The sequence below is a fragment of the Puma concolor genome, chromosome D3 (assembly GCF_028749965.1).
Source record: "Puma concolor isolate L17-30 chromosome D3, mPumCon1.1.hap2, whole genome shotgun sequence".
Lineage (NCBI taxonomy): Eukaryota > Metazoa > Chordata > Mammalia > Carnivora > Felidae > Puma > Puma concolor.
In genome coordinates, this window is record NC_141678.1 from 37,138,613 (window position 1) to 37,161,348 (window position 22,736).

The 22,736-nt window shown below is 42.7% G+C and overlaps 1 long non-coding RNA gene across 1 annotated transcript; it reads left to right on the forward strand.

The window, feature by feature from the left end:
* The first annotated feature begins 928 nt into the window (after nt 1-928).
* LOC147575506 (uncharacterized) lies at nt 929-17,458 on the forward strand. The gene is made up of 3 exons (XR_015242451.1): nt 929-978; nt 11,002-11,128; nt 16,771-17,458. It is a non-coding gene; the product is annotated as an uncharacterized LOC147575506 (long non-coding RNA).
* Nucleotides 17,459-22,736: the final 5,278 nt, after the last annotated feature.

Here is a 22,736-nt window from a genome sequence, read left to right on the forward strand (position 1 = left end):
TTGCAGTTATACATCACATCTAACTCTAGAGTAAACTCTATGTCTACATTAACACGTTTCCCGTGGTAGCATAGTCTTGTCTCCCGTGCTTGTCCCCTTGCAAGCTCCACTCAGGCACGTAGGCCTTTTTCTCACGCTCACCAGGCTGGCCCCACATCAAGGCCCACATTGCACGGATTGGAGCCTTTGCAAATTCCTGTGCAGACTGCCACGAGTTCCTGAGGGTGGGGCTTGCTAGGGGTGCTGAGAATTGATGGGATCACCAGCCAGTCCAGATGCTGGAAGAGTAGCCAGCAGGTTCCCCAGCTGCCTGTCTCATTGCCCTGAGAGGCAGTTAGGTGGTTGCAGAGAGACAGGTCCTAAAGGTTTAGTGACGAAAGAATTGGAAACCAGGGGGCTAAGACTCTCCAGGAGCCGAAGCATCGGTCCCCTGGCTCAAGCCTTTTTTATTTTTGCAAATTACCTGATAACAGCGAGCACGTACAACATAGTATTTGGCATCTTGACAGGCCGTGCACCTGCAGTATATTCCATACTGGGTCATGAGTACATCTGGCACCAGACAAAACATTCTTATCCCAGGCCTGGAGCCGGTATGATGTCCTTCTGGAGAGAACGAGCAATCACGGCAGCCTTCCGTCCTGGGAATGAAACTGCTTTCAGTTTTCTTGCTGCTCTGTCCCTTTCCTTCAGGACATTCTTTTTTAAAAAAAATTTTTTTTCAACGTTTTTTATTTATTTTTGGGACAGAGAGAGACAGAGCATGAACGGGGGAGGGGCAGAGAGAGAGGGAGACACAGAATCGGAAGCAGGCTCCAGGCTCTGAGCCATCAGCCCAGAGCCCGATGCGGGGCTCGAACTCATGGACCGTGAGATCGTGACCTGGCTGAAGTCGGACGCCCAACCGACTGCGCCACCCAGGCGCCCCCCTTCAGGACATTCTTATAGTGCCTCCAGCTTCTTGTTCTCCAATGGGTGGTAAGTCCCACAGCCAGTTCAGAACCAACTGAGGGGTGGGGAGGAAACATTTTTTTTTAATTTGATTGAGTTTAAACCAAAAATTACTACAAAATCACTGACTTAAATTGCATTTATATGGATGAGTTTGCGTGAGTTTTCAGTTTCCGGGCAGCTATGAGGGCATGAGACAGATTGAAGTTTAGTTACAAGAAAATGAGAAAATTATTATTATTATTATTATTATTATCGCAGCTCAGTTTGGCTGAAAATCATGCATACTATACCTAGACAGCTTTTGAAAATTCCAGAACAAAATTAATGAAAACATTATGGGAAAGAAAGCAAAACATGTTTTGTCTTGTTTTTTTGAAAGGGAAAGAAATCAAACTTTGCCGTGGGTTGTGGCTATATAAAAGTGTGTGTATTTGGATTCAATTTGTTCTGCTGTTCAGCAAATTGGAGCAGGTTTTTGTTTTGTTTTGCTTCTTGGCTTTTTGGCTTTTCGGTCAGGTTCACATCCCTGTCAATGTATTTGCCCTTCGAGAAGCAAAGAAGAGTAAGTCTAGGATGGTTCCTAGGCCTCCCAAATGTCTTTCTGTTTTGTAAGCATTTGAAATCCTCAGATATAGAGCCACATCTTATTTCAGAGGCTTCTGGTTCCATGTGCATGAACCTGTGATCTTAGAAGAGCCGTATCTCTGTTCTCACCTGAGGCGTTCTCTTACTGATGAACTCTCAGGTAGAGGTGAGTTGACTGTGAGGCTGGCACAGCTTAGACTTCCCTCCCTTGCCCAGATTTTCTCAGAGGCACTAGTGATGTGTTCACATTGCGGCTTTTAAAAAATCAACTGTGTGAAAACTCATGAACTGTGAGATCATGACCTGAGCCCCAACCAAGAGTCAGACGCTCAACCGACTGAGCCACCCAGGCGCCCCAGAGGAGGAGGATTCTAGAGCTGGCAGAACTCTGAGGACCATCCATCTAAACCGAGGAGCCTGAGGATTAGAGACACTAAGTGACTCCCTCAGGGTCAAACAGGTCAGTAGAGGTAAAGCTGAGTCAAAACCTTGGGGCTCCCGGTGCCTCATCTGGTGCATTTTGCACTCAAGTACATGATATCCAGGATCTCACAAGAGCTACTTTTGTCCCCACAAGAGCTACTTGAAAGGCAGTGTGCAGGGTGAGGGAAGAGGTGACCCGGGGCCAACCTGACTGACACTTGTGCTGTTCCAAGCGCATTTCAAGACAAGCGCCCATTTGAAAAGGGAAAAGATTTGAAAAGTGAGTCCACAGAGCCCAGAGTAGAAGGAGGAGGAGGATGTGGGGGAGGGGGAAGGAAGCTGTTGTACGAGATTCAGAACCGGGGCCATAGTTCTCCTCTGCAATCTGGAAGGATTAATTTGCTAAGTAAGGAAAGTGTATCGCTAAGTAGAAAAGCTTCCAGGTAACATCTCGGGAAGGTGGGAAGGGTTTAACAGCAGACCCAGAGAGCGCCACCTCCGTGGGAAGATGCCGGAGCCCCAACAGCAAGGGAAGCTGCACCTTAGATTGTCACGTGAAGGACGTTGTTCACCAGGGCAACAACTTGCATCATTTCTTCACTCAGGTCCCAGACAAATTCCCACATGTCCTGCTATGAAACAACCTTGCTATTAACAGTGACTTGCCATCACTGTGTGAGCCCCTCCTTTCTCGTTTACCCTCCCATCCCCCACTCCTCCTACCCTGCCGCCATGTTTGTCCTCAAAATGTTGAGTGGACTTTTAGTCAGAAAGGTGGGTGGGTGTGGGGGGGAGAGGGGGGGTGGAAATGGGAGGTTCTAGGGATGATAGTGGGGGAATGTTCTTTACATATCATTGGAAACGTTTTCTTTCCAGTCTGGGGAGTCTTGTGTTTTTCTTGCAGTAGCTTGGGAATTACATTTCTGTTTCTTTTATGCTCTTTCCCAAACCCTGATTCTTTTGAAATACATACAAATGCCTGTGTTTTCTTCCTCACCATTGAGAATTACCGCCCTATAAATTGATTCCCAGTTCAAAAAAAAAATTACTTCTCTTCCAAAAAAGCAGAAGAGAAACGGCTTTGCCAATGACAGAATGGTCCTGCATTGGGGGCCTTGGGTTCTCTCTGCAAATTAGAGAATTTCTGTAAGGACTGGGCGAGCCTCAGCTCAGAGTCTGGCTCGTAGGACATGCGCATAAATGACAGCTGCTCTCATTTTCAGTGTCTGGCTTCTCCGTTCCCATATGAAAACACAGAGGGGGCTTATCTAAATGAAATCGGGGCAGGTATAATGGACAACAGGAAGCACATCAGGAAAATCAGTCAGTCAGCATCAAAGAAAGTGAATGTGGAATCAGTATATTGTACACCTGAAACTAATATAACACTATGTTAACTAACTGGAATACAAATTAAAAACTCGATGAAAGAAAGAAAGAGAATCTGCTTCACCTTGCCTTCCTCTTCCCTTTCCAATCTGTTTCTGTGTATTTACGTGAAGTACCAGTATGTGCCTGTCAGTCTCTTATTCAATCCAGCATTACTGCTACATATGAACGCTTTGGCATCTGCTATGGGGGAGGCACCGAGGTATGGACACTGCCCTTGAGCCACAGCCAGGAAGAAGATGGGGTGATGGGGGAGGGCTTTTGCAGCTGGAAGGTTGAATAGACTTTCTGCAGTGTAGTAATTTTTATTAACTAATTACAGAATTCACCATAATCCCAAGAATGACATTTTGCAGGTTTAACAGAGTCAGCAGATCTATCAAGGAGCTAGATTAGCCCCAATTACACAATAAAACTCTTCTGTTTACCGAAAGTCTGTAAGACATTGAGCTCTAGGCATTTTTCCAAAGAGTAGAATAGACAGCAAAAGTGAATAGAATGGAAAATAGATGGACAGAGAGGGGGAAAAAATGGAAAGAATAAAGAAAGTACATGGAGAAAATATGAGGGGCACCTGTTTGACTCAGTCGGTTAAGCGTTCAACTTCAGCTCAGGTCATGATCTCACGGTTCATGGGTTCGAGCCCTACATCCAGCTCTGTGCTGACAGCTAGGAGCCTGGAGCCTGCTTTGGCTTCTGTATCTCCCTCTTCTCTCTGCCCCACCCCAGCTCACACTCTGTCTCTCTCCCTCTCTTTCAAAAATAAATAAACATTAAAAGAAAATTAAAAAAAAAAAAGAAACTATGAAAAGAACATGGGGTTTAGTGACTGCTGAGGTGAAGAGCTGGGAAGCGTTTGGGAAGGTGATCCTCTTGAACATGATTGCAGGAGAGTGACAGCTCTCAGGATTGAGTTGACGCAGCATCACCTTTTTCTGGAAGGGTATTCAAGGAAGATTTTGTTTTCAGCAACTTCAACAAGTGTCACTTGAAATGGGCTAGCCATAGTCAGGCCCTTCCATGTAAAGTCCTGCCAGAAAGTTTCACAACTATCTTTTTAGAGCCAAGCAAATTATTTTTAACCAGTAGACACTAAAGACTCCCTAAAGTATGTCATCAACAGGAGTCTGTACTCTTCCACTGTTGATTTGAATCTCATAATTCAAAACAGTTGAAAGGTCTAAATGTCAACAAAGGACATACAACAAAGCTGAAAAATCTATCATGCTAAAGCTGCGGGGAATCCCAGGTCTCTGGTTTACTGCCTCTGAATCTGTAGATAATTGGATAGAGATCTGGCTCCATCGAGGGATGCCCCCAGATCCCTGCCAACGGCAAAGCACAGGCTGAACTTGAATCCCGGTGTCCTGACTCCAGGCTCAACAACAACCTGCTCTCCTACATGGACCTTTCCTGAAAACATGTTGAAGTACTACCTTTCTTGGGGACGTTATATTTTAAGCCAGAATCAAATCCTCAAAATAACAGGACTGAGACTGTAAATGATTGACTTCCAGGCTTTAGTCAGTAGGTAGAATTATTCTGGTCACCAGTGTGGCCTGCCTTGTGCCTCTGAGATCGACCCATGAAGAGAATAGCTGCCTACTCTCCATACAATTAAGATGAGCTCTGAGGGAGGAAGAGGAGAATTTGGGTGGCCTGCAGAACACTGAGTATCAGTGTGGAGCCTGGTGACCTCCCTACTGCACACAGAAGGCGCTGGAGGAAATGTTGACACATTTGGGTACGTCAAATATGGATATTTTCATGACATTGGGCGCTGGATTAAAAAAACTCAACTTGCAGTGGGGAAACTTGGCTTTCAGAAGCAGCTTTTCCATTGATTGCCCAGGGAACTCGCCTTCTCGCTCAGCTTCTGAACCTCAAGTAGAGACATGTGCCGTCTACATCAGAAGGTTATAGAAATGGTTCGGTGGGATAACAGGTGTGGTCACTCATTATAAACCATACTTCACCACACAGATTTAAGTTATTATTATTACCATTAATTAATGTACTTTTTCAGAAATTCATCATTCTGATCCTTGCTATATAGCCAGTTAACAAATGCTTAGATGGATTTGACCAGGTTTAGTTTGACCAGGTTAGTATACATTCATTAGTAAAGAGAAATGACTTGGGCACTTGACAAAACTGGATGGTAATCCTGGTTCTACCATTTTTTTGTCCGATAGCACATTAGGCAACTTATTTACTCTTTCTCAGCCTTGGCTTCCCCCTGTGTGAAATGAAGATGGCAAAACCACCTGTCAAGCCAGTGTGACGGTTGAGGGAGTTAGCACACACACAATGCTTAGTACAAGGCCTGCCATATGCTTAACTGCCCTCAAAACGTTAACTAAGCTTATTAGCAAAAGAAGTTAAGATTTCTCTTCCCCATGGAACTAATAGAATTTGGTCCTGAGGATTAAAAGGCAAAGGAGATGCAGGGCTGAGCTGGTCATGGGGCCAAGCAGACGGGAGTCTGGAGACGCTTGTGGTTCATGCACTGGGTTACTCCATGGCATCTAGCATCGGATGCCATTCTGGCCCATACTGTGAAAGTTGTAGGAGCAGAGACCCGCCTGGCTCATCTCTACCGTCCGCTCTAGAATCTTCCCTCTCAACCTCACTTTTCATCACACACCAGGGTCTAGTGGACCTCTGTACGGTATAATTGCAGAATTCATAAAATGCAATTAAGAATATAAAGCTGTATTCATATCATTTGATTGGATACATTCTTCAAGTTGGAGATTTATTACCTGGTTAGTTTAAGTGGAAAGACCTCCTTATCTTCTTAGACTGGACATTGCGGCAGTGATGAAGCATTATTCCCTGACTTTTTATAGGTAACTGCAGTCCTAAAGGGGAAAAGATGGAGATACAGACACGGATGTGCAATCCTTGCTTCTAATGTGGATATTTTCATCTGAATATTGGGTACCAGGGCAAATATGGAATTTCTTGAGACATGTTAACAAGTTGGCACCCTGTAATTTTCTGGGCCGGGCGCATATGGGTGTGCGCTCACCTATGCATATGCTCTTTTCTTCATATAGAAAAGATGCTGGCGCTTTGCTGCGGGGGTGTGGAGTGATGGGCACAGTGTGCTGTGGCAGCTGGAATGAAATGTGAACGTGCATTTGCCGCTCAGACGCGCTCATCACAAGGCCACTCAGGCCGCCAAACCTCAACTGTGCCCTGAGAATAAAGACAAAAGTCCTTCCCCAGGCTGGACCTTGCATGCTCCTCCTCCTTTTCCCCTGGCTCTCTCCAGGGTGCCATCTAGTTCCTCCAGTGACCACACCCTTCCCAACCCCACCCCCACCGGGAAGGTTCTCCTCTCCCTGCCCCTTCTTAGGCTACTCTCCCCAAACCCACAGATCTTCCCTTGAACAGGAATGTTCACATTTTCAGTTGGGTCCCCTCCAGTTCCCCCAATCCCCATCCTAATGTCCCTCCTCTCCCTGCCCCCCTCCCCGCCCCTGCCAACTTTGTAGTCTTATTAAGACCCAAGCAGTCAAGGTTGTTATTGTGTTTTAGAAATTACCTCCCATGATCTGTTTTGGTTTGGATCAAAAGTTTTTGTGGTTTGGTTTACCTGACTGCTTTTGGTATTTGTTTTCTATTTTATGTCATTATTTGGTAATATTATTTTTTTTTTAATTTTTTTTTCAACGTTTTTATTTATTTTTGGGACAGAGAGAGACAGAGCATGAACGGGGGAGGGGCAGAGAGAGAGGGAGACACAGAATCGGAAACAGGCTCCAGGCTCCGAGCCATCAGCCCAGAGCCCGACGCGGGGCTCGAACTCACGGACCGTGAGATCGTGACCTGGCTGAAGTCGGACGCTTAACCGACTGCGCCACCCAGGCGCCCCGGTAATATTATTTTTAATACTCCTCACTAGCTTTTAAAAAGAAACAGTTAAGGGCTTTGTGGGTATGCAACAGAGGTCAGAAGTCAAAGCAGTATTTCAAAAAATTTATGAAATGGAGACGAGGAAGGAAGAGCATAAGTAAATAGTGGCTGATGGGACAAGGCTGGAGATCAGAATGATGGCAAAGAGGGCAAAGCAGCGCTAACCAAGGAAAAGAGCATCTGTGTGGACTTCAGCATGTTAAGTGGATGAATTTCACGGGAGTACAGGTCATGAATTAAACAATGGAGGCTCGATGTCCTCAAACAAACCTCACCAACGAGCAGGGAAATGCAAATCAAACCCACGATGAGCTATCACCTCACACCTGTCAGAATGGCTTGTACCAAAAAGACAAGAGGTAACAAGTGTTGGCAAGGGCGTGCAGAACAGGGAACCCTCATGCGCTGTTGGTAGGAAGATAAACTGGTGCAGCTACTATGGAAAACAGTATGGTGGTCCCTCAGAAATTAAAATAGAACCACCATAGGATCCAGCAATTCCACTTCTGGGTATTTATCCAAAGAAACCGAGAACAGGATCTTGAAGAGATATCTGCCCGCCCATGTTCATTGAAGCATTATTCGCAATAGCCAAAATATGGAGACAACCTAGGTGTCCATTGACAGATGAATGGATGAAGAAGATATGCCGTGACCAAGAAGGGAATTGTGCCATTTGCAACCACATGGAAGGACCTTGAGGCCATTATGCTAAGTGAAATAAGTCAGACACTGAAGGACAAATCCTGTATGATAGCACTTATAGTGAAATCTAAAAAAGCCAAACTCATAGAAACAGAGACTAGAGTGTTGGTCAGCAGGGGCTGGGTGTGGGGGAAATTGGAAGATGTGGTCGAAGTGTACAAATTTCCAGTTGTAAGATGAATAAGTTTTGGGGATCTATTATAAAGCATGATGATTATAGTCAACAATACTGTATTATAGACTCAAAAGTTGCTAAGGCGGTAGACCTTAAATGTTCTTACCACAAAAAAGAAACGGTAATTACGTGATGTGATGTAGGTTTTAGTTAACGCTATGGTGGTAATCATTTTTCAATATATAAGCGTATCCAATCAACACACCGCACACCATAACCTTACGCCATGCTATATGTCAATTATATCTCAATAAAACTGATAAAACAAGTCTTTTGAACAGTGGTCTAATTTGTACCGTTTGATTGTTTACAAGATCAGGGGCACCATGAGATCTGTGTGACCTTAGGTTACTAAGATGCTCTCCATCTTTGATCTCTTGTGCCTTGAGAACCCCCAAGAAGCAAATATTCTTTTAGTGTGAAACTACTTGGGATAGAAGAAATGGAAGGAGAAGGTCAAGGCAGAGGTACAAGAGTTCATGAGAAATGACACGTCTCTCTAGATCAGTAGCATGTTAGAGCAGTCTTTTCTTTTGTGGGTTCCATGTCCTGGATCCTATTTTGTTGGTATGATTTCCTTCTCCTTCTCCCACAAAATTTTTTCACTTATTTCCTTCTAAAATATTAGTGCATTTGGGTTTCAGTTTTAACTTTTGAAACCTTTACATTTTGGATTTCACTGAAATTTATTTTATGTTAGGTGGGAGGTAAGAATCCAAGTTGGTATTTTTTTTTCCCCCCAAATAGCTATCTGGTTATCCCAGTACGATTTAATAAACAGAAAACAATTTCCTCCTGATTCAAAATGATCTGGGCTTTTTATATCTCTTGGCATTCCCTGTGGGAGAAGTCCGTTAAACACAAATTTCAGATGACCTCATGTGCCTGGTTAATGTGCTAAGTTGGAGTGGGGTGGGAGCTGTTTGTCTCAGCTGGACTTGAATGCCCTGGAATAAATTTCAGGACACTTGTGCCGGGGAAAAGGAGAGTACTGCTTGGTAACTAGCTGGCCCCCGTGCTTTGAATTCATGTGTTTGATTCCTGTGTTCTTGTATCGCCGTACCAATGCTGCAGGAAAACTCAGTCGTGTTGGACATATTTAGGGTAACTTATTAAAGTGTGTGTGTATATGTCTGAGTATGAGTGAGTCAGTGCAAGTATGTGAGTGTGTAAGCGTGTGTGTGAGTGTGGGTGTGTGTGTAGTTGTACGTGGTATTTGGCTATACTTACGTAATTTTTGCCTTGCAAAAGCAAATACGATTTGATTCTCATATATAATGTGACTCTACTATATGGTAGGAGAAGTAACAGGTATATTTAACTTGGTTTGACAAGGTTAAGGGAGGGTTCTGTTGGCAGTAAAGCTGATCTAAGGAATTAAGCCAGGTGAGGGCCTGAGACAGAGCTTTCCTGACAAAGTCATGTGAGACGAACTTGAAATGAGAGAATATGTCATGTTCTAGAAACTGGAAACGGGGCGCCTGGGTGGCGCAGTCGGTTAAGCGTCCGACTTCAGCCAGGTCACGATCTCGCGGTCCGTGAGTTCGAGCCCCGCGTCAGGCTCTGGGCTGATGGCTCAGAGCCTGGAGCCTGTTTCCGATTCTGTGTCTCCCTCTCTCTCTGCCCCTCCCCCGTTCATGCTCTGTCTCTCTCTGTCCCAAAAATAAATAAATGTTGAAAAAAAAAATTAAAAAAAAAAAAAAAGAAACTGGAAAGATCTGGGATGGTTGCAATATTTGAATAGTAACAATGATTAATAACAGAATAACTCACATCTACTTGTTTACTCTGAGCCGGGACCTTTGCATTTTTACCTATTTTAATCCCCACAAACTCTTTGTTTAAATACAATTATTTTCTATTTGACCAACAAGGAGACCAAGACGGAGAAATCAAATAGCTTGTCTTAGGTGGCTTGGATATTTACTGTAGAGCATTTACTTTTTTAAGGTGAAATTAAGAATAATTTTGGTGGTGCGTGGGTGGCTCAGATGGTTAACTGTCCGACTTTGGCTCAGGTCACAATCTCACAGTCTGTAGGTTGAGGTCCCGCGTCAGGCTCTGTGCTGACAGCTCAGCCTGCTTTGGATTCTGCATCTCCTTCTCTCTCTGCCCCTTGCCTGCTCGTTCTCTCTCTCTCTCTCTCTCAAAATAAATGTGACATTTTTTTTAACGAATATTTTGTCAAATTCTAAAAGAAATTGTGACTTGGTTGTTTGCTCTGTGTTTTCCCCACAGATTTCTTTATGACCACGGGCAGGTCACTGTCGGTCTCTGTGCATTTCCTCCTGTGTAGAACAAGTGTTTGGCAAAGTTTGGACCCTCCAGTTGTAAACATGATGCCTGTAGCCTGCCCTGATCATACAAAGCAGAGAGCTCTGCCTGCTGCTTCAAGAATTTTCCCTTTCTTTCTGACTCATATCTGCCCAGAAGACTACATACTGTGTGATTCCATTTATCTAGAAGGCAAGGCCATAGTGATAGAAAGCAGATCAGTGATTGCTGGGGCCCAGAGTGTGCAGGAAGATGGACTGTTAGGAGACACAAAGGAATAATTTTGGGTTCTGGCAATATTTTATATCATGATCATAGTGTTGGTTACATGACAAAATACATTTATCAAAATTCACTAACAATTGGTGAATTTTATTTCATGAAATTGATACCTGATTTATAAAGAAATATATATCTCAGCTTGGGACTCTTATGCCTTACAACCCCAGGTCATATTAATTCACTTTTGCCTATGTTACATGCATGTTACTATGACTGCCTTTACCACAATGGCCACCATCACAGGACACACACCCATGTCTCCATGCCCTCTCTCCCATGTTCTCTTCCAGATCTCCTCTGGAGTGAAGATCCGGCATCTTCCCAAATGACTAAGAAATCATCATAGCCAACTTCGGTGAAGAATGTGATGAGAATATCCTGCTCTTTCTGACGTGCTTTTATTTAGGAAGAGTTAACGTAAGCATAACTTAGAAGTTAGAAAATAGATTGTAATGGTCTCCCTTTTTATCTTCACCCTAAGTCTACTCTTGCGTCAAGGTCCAGCTCCACTCCTACCTTCTCTTTGTAACCTTGTCTGATGGTTCCATCTCTTAGTGATCTGCCCCGATACTTTGTACTCTGATGTCAAGTGATGGAGATTTATTCCATCTGAATTCTGTTGGAATCACTGTATGTGTTGGAAAATACTACTTTGAGAATCTTCCTGGTTAGAAGTGAGATGCAAAATGAAAGAATATGTTACAAAGAATGGCCATCAAAATCCCTTCCAAAGAAGTTGGAATCTGTTACCTGGACAGCTCATAGTTTAGGGGAGTAACAATAATAAGTTTGGGTGTGCAAATCTGGAAGGCAGTTGCTGGTATAGTGCTGAAGTCCTGTCCACCTTTCCAGATTAGAAGAGAAAGGAATTCGAAACTCCCTCTAAGAAGTGAGGGGAGAGAAGGCAGAGAGGCTGATATGGGTTGGTAGAAGGATGAGAGGCAACTCTGAGGCAGCTCTATAGCTGAGAGAGCACTTTGCACCTGAACTCGAAGAAGAGCTGAAATGGGTGTCTGGGTTGGCTCAGGGGAGGAGACGGTATGTGCAGACAGATGAGAGGATGCCATGTGGATTGCCCTTGAGCAATGCTGTGTGTGCGAGCCACGGCTCTGGCACCCCACCAGTCACACCATGCCACATATTCTTGTTTCAGCCTCAAGGAAGAGACAGACAAGGTACACAAATAAAAGGAATGCAATTAAAGATCAAGTCCGAATGGTAGCCCAGTGTGAACAGATGCGGAAGGAAGGAATTTCCTTCTCTGTATCTTTGGTCCATATACTTAGTAGGTTCTCACTCCTTTCTAAGAGGAGTTCTACAAGGTTCCTTCTAGAAGGTTCTTCTACTCCTTCCAAGCAACTTCCTGGGTTTCCCTTTCACATGGGATGGCATGAGTGGCATCATGCCTATGCCTACGGGGAATATATAGCCCTTTCTTTGGCTAGACTTCTAGTAAGAAGGTGCCATTCGATTCCACTGGCAGTTCAAAAAATGAGCAAAAGTCTAAGAATTAACTCATATCAGCTTTGGAGCCTGCAGAGATTGGCAGTGTCCTGTAAAAGCTGGTAGTACCTTCTAATGAAATATTTATTAGGATTGTGGTTTTGCAAATGACAAATCAATTTAAAGTAACGTTGCCTCCAGAAGATGGAAGAGCACAGCCGGAGCTTCACACCCATCCCAGGCTGACATTTCCTTGAACCTCCCCGCTTCAGCTTTTCATTGTGTAGCAAATGTGTGACACAAATGTAGCAGAACGGAATGCTCCTGCAAGGACGCAGACCGCTCTAACAAGGCCAGCACAGCTGCCCGCGTGCCCAACATAAATAAAGCATCAGCAAATTCAGGAAAACACAACACATAATTGAACTGAGATGAGGACAAGAGTCAGGTTTTGTAAGATCATCCCTAAGTGGATGCAACTAATGGCTTTAACGTTTCTTCTCAAATCAGGCTGAATGGTTGAGCAGGCAGCCTTAGGAAACCCATAGCAACTAGAAAAAGATCACAGATACCCACAACGTGCAAGCAGCAAACACAGGCTGTCTGGTTGAAGAAATATTTTTATAGGAGGCTTGGGACATGAATGGAGGGAGTAGCAAAGAACAAAAGCAATGGGTAGGCGTATCCTCCATTTCACAGAGAAATCCTGAAGTCTTTCTAGAAGTCCCTGTGGGGGACTGTGGCTTATGCAAACGTCTAATACCTGCGTGCCTCCAGGCACAGTGCCTCAAAGATAGAAGGAGCCCAGTGAAGGTGTGTTGCATTATTTTTGTCTTTAACTTTATTAACCCCCTGTTCCTTCTTTCCTCCAAGCCCTGGATTCCTGTTTAATAAGGCTTTGGCTTCATGAAATCCTAACATGGAAGCTGAAAGGCAAGCAGGAAAGACAGAATCGTGGAAATCAAAATTAGTATCAATAGTACATTTGAGATTTTCACTTCTAGTCAAAATGGGATGTCTGAAAAACGGGACAAAATATGTAAGCACTGGTTTTCAGGCATCGGACATTGAGGCAGGATGACGAGTCCTGAGATAAGAGAAACAAACACGGTAACCCACACCATTGCCTTCTCATTTGCTGGAGAGAGAGGCAACCAGGAATAGCTGGGCAGTCTTGCTGAGTTCAGGAGATGATGCTGGGACTATGGGGAGACCAAAGGGGCTGGAGTTTACAAAGCAAAAAACTAGAGAGGTGGGAGCTATATAGAGAGAGTTCTGGGGTTCTGAAATGGCCCCCTCCAGTCTGCAACTGAAGACTGACCAGTGTATGCACGTGATAAATCGACCCAAGACCAGGAACAACTGTTATCAAATCACACAGGACCAGCAAGAGTTTGTGTTCCAGAGTGGAAAAACCTTGTAGCTTACATGACCTCATATAGAGGTATTATAGAATACTGATATTGAGTATTCATAAGGTATTGCCTCAATGGTGAAAAACACTTTAAAATGAGACCTGCTTATTTGTTTTGTTTTGTTTTGTTTTGGTGTTGAGTTGTATAAGTTCTTTATATATTTTTATCTTCTTTTTGAGAAAGAGAGAGAGAGAGTGCGCACAAGCAGGGGAGGGGTCGAGGGAGAGGGAAAGAGAATCTTAAGCAGGCTCCACACCCAGCACAGTGTGCTGGGTAAAGTAAAGTCTCACAAAATCAAGAGTCAGACACTTAACCGACTGAGCCACCCAGGTGCCCCAATTTCTTTACATATTTTGGATGCTGACCCTTTACTGGATATGTCATTTGCAAATGTCTTCGCCCATTCAGTAGACTGTCTTTTAGTTTTGTTCATTATTTCCTTTAAAAAATGGGTAGAAGACATGAACAGACATTTCTCCAAAGAAGATATACAGATGGCCACCAGACACACGAAAAGACAGAGAGTCCAGAAATATTTCAAATATAAACACATATATCCAACTGATTTTTTTATGAAGGTGCAATTTAATGGCTAAAGGACAATCTTTTCAACGAATGATGCTGGAACAACACAAAAGAAGAACAAGAAGAGGAGGAGGAAGAAGAAAAGAAAAGAGAAAAAAAATCTCTATCCAAACCTCACATCATATATAAAAATGCACCATAGACTCAAATGTAAAACGTAAAACTATAAAACTTGTGGAAGAAAACATAAGAGAAAATCTCCATGACCTTGTGCAAGGTAAAGACTTTTTAGATAACACCAAAACACAACTCCTAAAAGAAAAAAAACTGATAAAATAATCTCCATAGAAAGGAAGAATATCTACCCTTTGGAAGACACTATTACAAGAATAAAAAGGGGCAACTGAGTGGCTCAGTCGGTTAAGTATCCATTGTCAGCTCAGGTCATGATCTCACAGTTCATGAGATCAAGCCCTGTGCCAGGCTCTGCGCTGAGAGCACAGAGCCTGTTTGGGATTCTCTCTCCTCATCTCTCTTTCTTCCCCTCCCCTGCTCACACACACACTCTCTCTCTCTCTCTCTCTCTCTCTTTCAAAATAAACACATAAACTTTTTTTTTAAAAAAAGAATAAAAAGACAAGCTATGAACTGGGAGAAAATATTTGCAAATCACATATCCAATAAAGGACTTGTACTCAGATTACATAAGGATTCTTAGAATTCAGTAATAAGAAAACAAACAACCCAGGAAAATATGGGCAAATGTTGGGGCATTTCACCAAAAAGATATGCGCATAGTAAATGAGCACGTGAAAATATGTGCAACATCGTTAGTCATCAGGGAAATGGAAATCAAAGCCACAATAAGATACCACTGGACATCTACTGGAATTGCTGAATTTCAGAAGACTAACCATGCCGAGTGTTGGCATGCACAAGGAACAACTTTAACTCTCATATACTGTTGGTGGAACTGTAAAATCGTGTAAACATTTTGCAAAACACCTGGGCGGTTTCTTAAAAACTTAAACACACACTTACCCCATAATCTAGTCATTCTACTCCTAGGTATTCTACTCGTGTTTAAGTTAGTGAGTACATATGTCTACACAGAGATTTATACTTGAATATTCATGGGAGATTTATTTATAATAGCCAAAAGCTGGGAACCCGAACGTCCACCAATAAGTGAACAGAGAAGCAAATTGTACTACCTGCATGTAATGGAATAATGCATAGCAATAAAAATAATTCTCAGCAATAAAAAGTAACAAACTAGGGATCCATAACAAGATAGAAGTGTCTGAAAATAATGATGCTGAGTGAAAGAAGCCACACACACATAAATGTACATACTTTATGATCTCGTCTATACACAATCCCTGAATATACAATCTATTGTGACAGAAAGTACACTGTTGATTACCTAGTGCTATGGTGGCAGAGAGGAACAAGAAAGATTACCAAGGGGTATGAAGAAAGTTTGGGGGATGTATGTATATGGTGTGTGTGTATGTATACATATAATGCCAAAATTTATCAAGTTGTCTTTGAAACATGAACATTTATTTCATATCACTTTACATTAATAAAACTGAAAAAGTTAATTCATTTTCTAAATTGCTTTATTATGAAAAACACTATTCATCTTTCTGTGTGTGTGCGGAACCTTGTAGTTTTCAAACAAATACCACTTTGATTTTCTGATTTTTCATAAGGACCCTGTGGAGTTGGGAGGCCGAGTGGTGCTCTTTCCATTATTTAGAAAACGATTCTGATCTCAGAGAGGCGAGGTGTTTTGTTTGAGTGCCCATGCCTAAGCAGCGATAGATCCAAAGTTACAGTTCAGGTTTTCCGATTATTGGACGAATCACAATACCTGCTCTGTGTAGTAGCCAAGTCTCATGGGAAACACTGCAATTGGCCTAGTAGAGACTCGGTTTCTATCGGCCCATATTCAACCAGTAAATCCCCCAAATCATGACGCTTTAATGTGTTACCAGAATTAGAATAAAACCAAAGCTACAAGTGATCGTTTGAAAGGATTCTCGATCACAAAATGCAAAGCACATCACACTCCAGCCAACCCGAGTGAGTTATGGGCCAGTTTCCCAATCATGCTGGGTAATCACTGCAGATCCGTGGAAGCTTCCGGACTGAGAACTGCATCGCAGAGCACATGTAATTCCCAAGAAAAGCAGGAGTCCATGAAAGAGTTTTCTTTGTAAATGACACACTCCCAAATTCCTAGTGACAATCTCGTTGTTACTAGGGATATGTTTTCCTTCCACACATATCTTTGACTTTTTCTTTTATCTAAAATACACCTGATAGCCGTTGGAGGACATGGGTTGCTCCTGCAGTGCGAAGCTCTGCACTGTAAGGTTGGAAAGCACACAGAAAGCATAACCTTCCATGGCCTCACCAGCCACGTGAGAGACCTTCACCTGAGCACCAGCTTTCAAGTTGCATCTAAAGGCAGGTTACTTGCTCCACAGGGATGTGTAAGGATAAAACAATGTTGTCTTTCCCATAGAATCTTGCTAAGAAATAAAAAAAAAATGTGTATAAATTACCATTCACAATTGGTGCTTTTATTTTCAAATTCCTACCCTCAACGGTTACAGTCTAAATCTGAGAACTAGACAAATATCTATCCCTTCCATGTGTTTTCAGCTGGAATCCTGTCTGCTCTCTCCTCTGCCCATTCCACATGACTTCCAGTGCTGTGCAGGGGTCTCGTCACCAGGACTCACCTGGAATCACCATGAACTCTTCCTGCAAGCTCCATCTCCAGTGCCGCTTCTTTTACGAACCTTCCCTGGCCATTTAATGTGCTCCATTTAGCTCTCTGGCCTCATGTTATTTGCAACATTCCTATTTCCTTTTCAATCTCTGCTTTGTACTGTAATCACCGAAGGGCATGTCCATTTCCCTCACTAGACAGCAAGTTCCTTGAGGGCACTATTGTATTTTACACAACTTTCTATGTCATATAAAACTTCCCACCTGGGTAATTCAACAATAAATGAACAGACACAAAGACATGTAAGGGAAAAGAATATGGACATAGTTCCAACTATGTGCCCACAGTGTTAGATTAAGAAATGGCTCATTACCATGACCTTTGAAGTCTGGCGTGTGTCCCATTGTCTTCGCTCTTCACTTAGAGGGAACAGTGATTTTTCATTTTCGACTGATAATTCCCATGCTTTCTACATAATTTTATTATATATGTTCACATTGCCAAATACCTTTTTATTGTATGTATTATATATATTACATAAATTTATATATATAAATATATATTACATATATATTACATTGTACATATATATAATAAACTGTTTTTAAACACATAAAATTGGAATCATACTACATGTATTTTGCTGTGACCCTTTTTTGTTCAAAATTGTGTCCTTGTGGATGACGCATGTTGTTACTTGTGTAAACACGTGCCCTGAGAGACAGAGTAGGGGTCCCCTTTGGGCTCCTTGTCCTGGGGGACACACAGGCAGGCAGAGGAATCACCTGATTACCCAGTGGAACCAGAGCTGCTCTTACCCAGTGGGGCAGGAAGGACACCGTGTGGAACTCGAGGGATCCTCAAGTCCTGTCTTGCCATCAGGGCTGTGGATAGAGAGTGCAGCACTCTTTAACTGAGAAGGGGTGATTGCCAAGGGTGCAGTCTCCTCAGGAGCACAGTTGGGCTCACACCACCGGGTAACTTGCCAGGTCATAGATGCTTGGGTAGACTGGTACACAAGGAAGGAGAGAAGGTTCCTATTCTTATGAATCTTGTATTTCAGGGCATGTGAGAGAGAAATCAAGAGAAAAACAATAGGGGTGAGTGGGTGGCTCAGTCAGTACAGCATCCGGTATCAGCTCAGGTCATCATCTCACAGTTCGTGAGTTCGAGCCCTGCATCAGGCTCCCTGCCATCGGCACAAAACCCACGTGGGATTCTCTGTCCCCCTTTCCCTCTGTCTCTCCCCCGGTCACTCTCTCTCTCTTCTCTCAAAAAGAGTGACTTACAGCCACCTACAGCGGCAGTGACTTAGAGTTCAAGGGGACCCCTCCTCTTTCCCTCAAAAAGAGAGAGAGAAACAATAAACAGTAGATACAATAAATAATCAAATTAAGTAGTATGTTAGAAGTGATAAATACCAGAGAAAAGGGAAAAAATGGAGCAGGGCAATAAGGTCAGGAGTGCAGGATGGCAGGAATGGGGACGGATTTGCAATATCAAATAGGGTGGGTCTCATGGAGAAGGGAACATATGAGCAACTATTGCAAACAGTGAGGGATTAGTCCCGCAGATGTCTGAGAAAGGAGCATTCAAGGCAGAGGAAACTCCCAGTGCACTGTAGAAGGCAGGAGTGTGCCTGGCACTCCGGGGAGAGTAGGGAGCCAGTGGGGCAGACAGGAGATGAAGTCAGAGCAGCAAAGGAAGGGAGAAGCAAGGGGCGCCTGGGTGGCTCAGTCGGTTGAATGTCCATCTTCGGCTCAGGTCATGATCTCACAGCTCGTGGGTTCGAGACCCACGTCGGGCTCTGTGCTGACAGCTCAGAGCCTGGAGCCTGTTTCAGATTCAGCAGGGGGAGCAGGGTAGGAGGTCACATGTGGGTTTTTGTAAGGACTGTCGCGAAGCCTTTGGCTTTCACTCTAGGTTGAAATGAGAAACCATTTCAGGTTTTTTGAGCAGAAAGTTGTTATGATCTGACTTATTTTGAAAGGATTACCCTGATGTTATAAGAGAAACAGAATCTAAAGCGCCAGTGGCAGAGGTGGGGAGACAGAGGCCGATGGCAGTAATCCAGGTGAGAAGCGATGCTGGGTCAGAGCAGGATGTTAGCGGCAGGAAGTACACGAGGTGGTCCGGAAATAGTTTTAGGATAGAGTCACTCAGTCATCCTGATAAACTGAAAAAGATGTTTTTGTATCGAGCAAGTGGAAGCATGCCGTTGCAATCACATGGGAAAGCTTACAAGCAGGACAGGGTTTGTTTGGGGGGCTCGCGGGGGTTGCAGATGAGGGTAAATCTGGGTTGTCCAATAGACATGCAAGTGGAGATGTCACATAAGCAGTCTGATATATGCATCTGGAGTGCCGGGCAGAGGTCTGGACTGAAAAATACAAACATCGGAGCCTCTGACACATGGTTGGCATAATAGTCACCCCAGACATTTTGATATATTATTTAACTTAACCAAGTTTAGAGTCAGTGGATATCTTTATGGTTTTCTTAAATGAGACGAGGAATTTGAAACTCTGTAATTTTGATGATTCCTTTGGTAGTGCATTTTCCCCTTGTTTTTGTGTCATCCTACAGGATCTATTGCTATCATTTTCGACAGCCAGGGCTTGCATACATTACCTTTTCTCAGCAGCCCTTCATTCTATCTCAGATCTACATTTGGGGTCACTTTCCTTTTCATGAAATCCATCCTTCCGAATGTCCTTAACAAAGGTTTATATTGCTCTGAAAATGATTTTTCTTTACATTCACTTCTGAAAGAGAGTTTTTGCCAAGAATACAATTCTACGTGGACATCTACTTTCTCTAAGCACGCTAAAAATACTATAGCGTGTCCTCAATCTCCCACTGTTGCCCATGGGAAAATCAGATCTTAGAAGAACTGTCATGCAATTGTCGTTACTTCGTGTTTTCTCTCTAGGTTTTTCAAAGGTCTGTTTGTCTCACGATGATACAATGAAACGTGCACGGCTTTTTCTTTTTCTTGTAATTGTATTTGGAAATTGTTGGATTTAGTCTGTGAACCGAAGATTTCTTTTTATCAGCTTTGAGAAATCCACAGCTATTCTCTCTTCAAATATTACCTTTGACACATTCACTTAGTGGACCTTTCATCTCTAGCCACTGTGTCTTTATTTAACCTGTCAGATTTGCCATTAGGTGCTGGTCTTAGGTGCCACGCTCTGGATAATATCTTCAGAATTAGCTTTCATTTTGCTGATTGTCTTTTAGGTAACAACTGCTGCTAAACCAGTCAACTGTTTTCATGTCAATTATTATGCAGATCTTGTCCAGAAATTATTCAGTTACTTTTAAAACTGCTTTATTTATTACTATTTTAAGCTTTCATGTTTCTTTCTTTAAAACATTAAACATTTTTATGTTACGTTCTGTATCTGATAATTCCAATACCTGCCGTCTCATGAGTCTAGTTCTGCCGTCTTTGTTTTTGCCAGCTCTCGATAGTGGAGCCGTGACTCCTTGTGTGTTTTGTGATTTTTAATGTTGACGTCATATTTTCTGGAATTTTCTTTGAGGGAATTCTTAGAGGTCACTTGAAGGTAAATGCTTTCAGAGATCACTTTGGTCTGCTTTTCCCAGTTATCTGAGGCCCCCGACAACCCTGGGTGACTGCAAACCAAATCATGGTTCCAGAAATTCCGGAGCACCAAGGTGCAAACCTGCATACGGCCACCTGGTGGTGAGCATTTTTCGGGAAGATTTGCTCCCTCTCTCTAGCTCAAGGATTCAAACTGATCCGTTGACCTTGCCCTGGGGGTAGGGCGTCAGTGCCTTTAGGCCACACCAACACCAAGTGGGTAACTGTTTGAGGTTCCAACTCAATACAAGGGGGTCTCCTACTAACTAATTTGGATGTAAATTTAAAAAAATAAAAAAATAAAATTAACAAGTAATAATAATGAGTAGGGTTATTCATCACTGTAAAACAAATTTGACTGTTTCTGTGGAATTGACAGCTAATAGAATCACAATGTTCAACAACAGCAGAAGATTTAATATATGTGTAGTCTGAGATGATCAAATCAGTCATTCCCTAAAGTCACATATGTGTGTGTGAATGTGTGTAATTATACATATTCCTTTTAAAAAATATAACACTACTTTTGTGGCACCAAAAAAAATATACAAGGGGGTCTCCTGTTAGATTTTTCTTCTTGGACCAGCCTTGAAAACCAAAGACCAAGGCACAAGGTTTGGCAAATGTCCTTGAGGCTAAAACCTGCTTCCTGTCTACTTTCTATCTCAGGTTCCAGCTTCACTTTGCTTTTGGCCTGTGTGTTTGCCTTAACTGCTTGCAGGCATATCAATATGCCCTCCTGATTTCGTAGCCTAGCATATTTAGCATATGTAAGTAGAACAATTGGTCAGGGTATCTGCTCCCTGACTGTTGGAATCACAAAATCACAGACTCTCGATGGTCTTTTCACCTTATCCTTAACAATTGTCATATTATGTCAACATAGTCTCATTGACAGTGATTGAAAAGATGCCACTGTTGGAAAATACACTTTTTTTTTTCTTTTTGTCCTCATAGCTAAGTGTTTGAGAGCATATACATAGGGAGGGAAAAAAACCAGAATCGAAAAACCAAGGTCATTAAGGAGGTACAGAGCGTTTTAAAAGCAGGCAACTGGGAGATAGGATCTCCTACATCCTGAGCGGGGAGGAGTGAGCTCAGCTTCTGTCCTGGCACTTCTGTGGTTGGGACAGGTGTGCTTGAAGAGGCCTGGATGGGATAGATGGGCCCAGATAACCACTGCTGGACAAAACCAGGACTTCAAGTTCAGATCCCATTCCAGAAATTACACACACATAGAGATACTGGTTTTTGACCCATCAGGTTCTGTTCATGGAAACTGGTTTCCCTGAAACTCATTTTTCTAGGTGTTGATATCAAAAAACTCTGTAGCTGATCATGAATCAATAGATTTGGACTTCCTGCCCAAAAGTACAAACAACTTTGAATGTTTCACTTCCTGGCTCAAAGCTTGATTGTCTCTTTGTTCATTTTATTAAATGCAAAAAAAAAAAAAAAAAAAAAGGGATGGGTTTATATTAAATGTTAACCAAGTCTTTATGGCTTACATTTTAAAATCTCATTTGATGGGGCGCCTGGGTGGCGCAGTCGGTTAAGCGTCCGACTTCAGCCAGGTCACGATCTCGCGGTCCGTGAGTTCGAGCCCCGCGTCAGGCTCTGGGCTGAGTGCTCAGAACCTGGAGCCTGTTTCCGATTCTGTGTCTCCCTCTCTCTCTGCCCCTCCCCTGTTCATGCTCTGTCTCTCTCTGTCCCAAAAATAAATAAACGTTGAAAAAAAAAATTAAAAAAAAATAAAATAAAATCTCATTTGATAATAGCTTGCCTCTAACCTGTTAAGTGAATGCAATTAGACTGTGAACAAATATCACGAATACAGGCTCATATTCAATGACCAGGAGAGTCCGAATGAAGTGATTTCTTCAAGAAGATTTCTCTTCTGTCAAGCCTTTTCCATTAGATTATCAAATCTTATGGATTTGATTTCTCTATGCAATTTTTGGGTCTGTGTAACTTTGGCCTGTGGGTCTCTTTCATTTAATTTTCAAAATCTTCTGGGAATCTCTTCTCTCTCATTGTACATTAACTTAAAATCATGCAGAATAATTTTCCATTTAGCTGAATGAGGCAACTAGGAAAGACAGTAATGAACATCACCAATCTCTACTAAGCATTGTTCACACTTGGGAGAAAATTCTGGAAAAAAAAATTAAATATGTGTTCTTTTCTTGGCAGTTTAGAATTTTTCCCAAATGTATTTCCATATCTATTAACTTCTCATGAAAATGCAGTCAAAATATTTTGGTCTTACCGACAGAATAGCAATAT